The sequence below is a fragment of the Stigmatopora nigra genome, chromosome 3 (genome assembly GCF_051989575.1).
Source record: "Stigmatopora nigra isolate UIUO_SnigA chromosome 3, RoL_Snig_1.1, whole genome shotgun sequence".
NCBI lineage: Eukaryota > Metazoa > Chordata > Actinopteri > Syngnathiformes > Syngnathidae > Stigmatopora > Stigmatopora nigra.
In genome coordinates, this window is record NC_135510.1 from 656,984 (window position 1) to 662,431 (window position 5,448).

General features: G+C 41.1%; 1 non-coding gene across 1 annotated transcript; it reads left to right on the forward strand.

Moving 5' to 3' along the window:
- The first annotated feature begins 1,193 nt into the window (after positions 1–1,193).
- LOC144194854 (5S ribosomal RNA) lies at positions 1,194–1,312 on the forward strand. Its single transcript, XR_013326005.1, has one exon. It is a non-coding gene; the product is annotated as a 5S ribosomal RNA (ribosomal RNA).
- The last annotated feature ends 4,136 nt before the right edge of the window (positions 1,313–5,448 follow it).

A 5,448-nucleotide genomic window follows, 5' to 3' on the forward strand; every position in this document is an offset into this window, starting at 1 on the left:
AACTAGAAAATGCTGTTTCTAGATAAATTACATAGTTGGCTTTGCTGTGCTGGTTAGTAAACTTTTAGTACTAGTACACACTTATAAGTATTTGCAATAAATAGACGCTTTAGTACTTGTAAAGTTTACAGAGCTCACACAACCGGAATGAAGACAAATAATTCATCTTATAATTGGTTAAGAATGGGATATCCACTGTAAGCAAAAGAAATCCAAACAATAGCTATGCTGACCTGAGTATTGGCTTTTTATTCACACCAGCCTAAAAGGGGTGCCCCACAACCTTTTTAGACAAAATAGAGCCATTGATGAATAATTGTAGGCCTTTTAATAACATCTCAACTTCATTGGAATAGCAGTTGTAGAAATGGGTGTTGTCTGTGTTTCATTGCCAGGTGGTCAAGTGGTTAGTGCGCCTGCCTCACCGATCTGGAATCGGGGGCTCCTTTCCGCGTGAAGTTTGCATGTTTTCCCTGGACTTGCAGGGGTTTCCTCTAGGTACGCCGGTTTCCTCCCAAATCCCTATAAACATACATGTTAAGCTGGTTGAACCCTCTAAATTTCCCCTTCGGTATGAGTGTGAATGATTGTCCGTCTCCTCGTGCCCTGCGATTGGCTGCCAACCAATTCAGGGTGTCCCCAGCCTTGTGCCCTTAGTTGACTACAATCGACACCCCCCTACGACTCTTGAGATGATAAGGGGTATGGAAAATTAAATGTAAAAAGACACAATGTGCAACTGCAGATTTGTCCACCTGTTTTCTCCGGGTACTCCTGTTTCCTCCCACATTCCACGGACATGCATGGTAGGTTGATTGGACGTATTAAATTGCCCCTATGTGAGCATGAATGTTGGTTTGTCTCCTCGTGCCTTGCGATTGGTCGGCCACCGATTCAGGGTGTGTCCCCCGCCTCTGGCCGGCTGGGATAGGCTCCATCACCCCCTGAGACCCTAATGAGGATAAAGCGGTTCAAAAAATGAGATGGAGATGAGATATTTTTGGATCTGGGCGAGACTTAATACATTATAAAATAGTCATCGACAAATTTCCTCTGAACTACTTATGTTCACGAGGGTCGCAGGGGTGCTTATCCCAGCTACCGAAGGGCAGCGTTGACCCTGAAGTTGACAGCCATTATACCTTGCGAATGCTTTATACTGTTTAAATAGACATTTTCGAGTAGTTCTCACGGCTTACGGCCATACTACCCTGAATACGCCCGATCTCGTCCGATCTCGGAAGCTAAGCAGGGTCGGGCCTGGTTAGTACTTGGATGGGAGACCGCCTGGGAATACCAGGTGCTGTAAGCTTTTTTTTTTTTGGTCTGTGGTCTGTGCAAATGAAAGAAAGAAAGCGCACACACATTGAATCGTTGATTAATCGACCAAGCATATTTTTGTGATGTGGGAGGAAACCAGAGTATACCTAGAGAAAACCCACACCGGCTTGAATATGAAAACTCCACATAGGGATGTTGGTACCCGCCACACTTTAACACTTTATCTCAAAACTGTCAATTTTTGGGAAGAATCAAGTAGAGTGTCTTTGTTTGTCTGTTTGTTTGTTTTTGCGTCATCGCTTTCCACCAACTATGATTGGCTAGTTAGATTATGTTTGTCAATTTTTATGTGAGTGATGATGATGTTGAATACAAAAAAAGACATTATTCGGAGTGCGGAAGGGGAGAGACAGAAAGAGAGAGAGACTTTGCATGGCAATGCGCTCGTAACATAACAAACAGATTTAAATAAACTTGGATCACGATACAGACACTCAAAAATAAATTTAATCTAACCTTACACTAAACTTAATTCTAATTTGGTTTTAATTTTTTTTACCTTTCTTGGTTGGCTCTTTTTGCCTTACCTCCACCCTGACCTTCAGCCGGAGTTTTTTTTTTTTTTTTTAAAACCTATCGAGGGTTGTTTGTTTTTTTCTTCCCTTCATAATATTCCGAAAATGATGCACACCAAATGTCCTCACGATAGGATAAGGCACGACCACAAAAAAAAAAAACACAAAATGCAACGCTCCACCCATTGTTTGAAGGTATCTTTAGAAAGACAAAGCCATGCTGTTCTCAAAGTCAGTATCTCAAGGCAAACATTATCTGGGAATTTTACTTGTATCTCAAATTCCTCGTCCGTCAAGGCACTCGTATGCCAAGGTATTACTGTACCGTATTGTCTCGCATATTAGCCACCTCCGCGTATAAACCGTACCCTTAAAATTACCTAAAATGCCTGAAGTCCGAAAAATATTCTACCAGGTACCACAAAACTGTTACATTATAAGCCATTTTCAGTCCACAATCAGTTTCATGTGATCATTCATGGTATCTCCTTTATTAATGTAGCTTTTGTCCTGCAAGTGTGACAGGGTGAAGTAGTTGTACAGGGTGAAGTAGTTGATGTTATACATGAGTGCAGGTGTTAAGTTAAAAAGGGACTCATGCCGCGTAGCATGCGTTAAACACACGGCGATGACGTAATGGGCACGCGCAAGTCACGCAGTGATTAACCAATGGTCATAGACCTTGGTATAGTATAATAACGGGCTATTCAGACATTTCTCTAAGTTGGTTTGAAATACAACAAAGGACCTGTCTGATTATTTCACCCGTCTTTTAAAGGTATGTTGCTTTGTTTTGAATAACGATTGAGTGTGAGATGTGCAAGAGGCAATAGTAGCATGTGAGAAAGAACGTAATGCTTAGTGATGCTTGTTTACTTTTTTATGTGTGCGCGTAAATGTGCGAGTCTCGGGTATTGTTTACAGCAAGCTACCTTCGGCCGCTGGTTATTTACTTTTTCATGTGTGCGAGTAAATGTGCGAGTCTCGGGTATTGTTTAAAGCGAGCTACCTTCGGCCGCTGGTTGTTTACTTTTTTTATGTGTGTGCGTGAATGTGCGAGTCTCGGGTGCATTGTTTACAGCAGGCTACTTTCGGCCGCCGTTATAAGGATAGCATAATAAGTATGCAGTATATGACGGCCGGAACAAAAGGTAACAAGTTACAATACTCATAAGTTATAATCGTTTTTGCAACAAGTACATTGTTTGGATTATAACGGGTTGTTAATATGTTACTATGTATATATTTGAGTGTTATTGTATATTGTGTTTTGTGTGAATTGCTTTGATATAACTAAAGTTGGTTTGAAATACAACAAAGGACCTGTCTGATTATTTCACCCGTCTTTTAAAGGCGAAATACTACCACCCCGTGGAAAATCACGGGTACAACACAAGCATAGACAAACTTACAAATTGAAGCAAACATTTCTTATCACGGATTGCTCCACACCAGCCCAGAAAACCCAGCAGGAACAGCATTGCGCCAATGGCTAAGATGACGTAGACTCCTGTGAACAGCAAGGAGTTGGCCACCATGATCTCTCTGAAGCCCATGGGGTTTCACCACTATCCAAACACCAACACTGAGCATGAAGGAGTGCACAAGCTGGAAGAGACAGTGGTGTACATTTAAAGGCGCATCAAATCGCATATCTTGACTTTTGATATCTTGGAGGACTCACGAAGATGAGGAAGTTGAAGATGAATATCAGGTACTTCATACAGCTGAGGCAATCACTCTCTATGACTTAACACCCACACAGAGTCACAGCTGTTACCTACATTGATTGAATGCAGTGAAGTGAGTAAAAGTCAAGATGACCATGACTTCAAAAGTCAAGAGCTGCACATTTAAAAATGGGATTAAAGTACAACCATCTCTATCATTAGTACTGTTGCAAATGTAAGAAAGCTGGATTTACTGGTCTTCATCCAAATTGAAATTTGTGTTTAACCATATTTTTTGTTGGTTCAAATAAGAAAAGACTTAAGAGGGAGCAAACTGTCCAACAATCGATTGTAAATGCATTATAAAAAGGTTTAAAAATGTGCAATGAGTGAAATAAACATTCACTCATTTATTTTCTGAACTGCTTTATCCTCAATAGGGTCATGGGGGTGCTGGAGCCTATTCCAGCTGACTACATGCACCAGCTGGGGGACACCCTGAATTGGTGGCCAGTAGGGCACGAGGAGACGGACAACCATTCCCTCTCAGACTCATACCTAGGGGTAATTGTGTCCTATCAGCTTACCATGCGTGTCTTTACAATGTGGGAGGAAATGTGAGTACCCAGAGAAAACCCATGCAGGCCCAGGGAGAACATGTAAACCACACTGGTGCACCGACCAGGCTTTGAACCCAGGACCCCAGAGCTGTGAGGTCGACGTGCCCTCCTGTCACTCCGTCGGGCTGCCCTGAAATCAACATATAGTGCACGCTGTCGCAGAATTGAGATTGTGTTGCATTTTCGATTGATTGGAGGGACATTAAATGGTCCTTTCTTAACTATGGGTTTCACCAGTGAAAACTGCATTTCTGATTTTGTTAATCAAGCTTATAGCCCATAGGGCAGTCTAAGGGATAAAAGTAAACTGTTTTGAAGTTGTAAGTACATAAAGGGGGAAAAAAACAATCAGAGCTATTGCAGAAACATTGGGCATAACCACTACAACCATTTAGCAAATTTAGAAAAAAGAAGAACCTTTTCTTTTTACAATGCATTATTGTTTGTGTTCATTTTGTCGAACAGAGAATGTCGCCAGATTCGCTCTCTCTCAAAATGTTGTGTTCTCAGAATGTACTTTAAAAAGGTTTAATATTAAAGCAGCGGTGGGTTATTAATTTCATAAAGGAAATTAACCTGTGGCTGTAATCTTACATATTTACATGTATAATAATTTGTAGTCCTTTATCCAATAAATCTAACTCAATTTCAAGTGTAGTTCATATACAGTCGCCAGACGACAGATTCATTTAAAGTGGAACCTCTGGTTGAAATGTGCTGTTGACAAGCGCAGTGAATGAATGGGCTCTTTAACTGCCAATCGCCCAATGAAAATGGATTGGACGCCTATTTCCGTCAATGGCAGAATATGAGTTAACCTCACACACTGACTCGTCTAAGCTTTTCTAGGGAATTTTGTCTATTCAATACTGGCAGATTCTTCAATGGACAGCACAACAAACTGACCAGAGGTGCTACTACAATATGAAGGCCATGTGTATCACCATTGGTTTGTTCATTTATTGCTGTTTGAATAGGAAACAACATTCATTATTCAGCATACCATAGGAAATAGACCGAATTATTGCTTCCCTAAATCATTGTTTTACTGGTCGGTTAGACTGGTTGGACAGAGGTCACATCTGTTCAAACTGGACAGATGACCTCCGAAGCCCTGATGCTGCAACACAAACTCAAGAGACTTCACTAGAAAAGTTGACAAGCGTGATATTGTGCAAGGTGCGTTCTCTTAACTTTGAGTTCAGAGTTGGACTTTATTTAAACTGCTTTGTAAAATGAACTCCAGCAGGATTCCCTTTTTAAAAACTCATTAAGCAACACAACAGATCAAGGGGTCAAGTA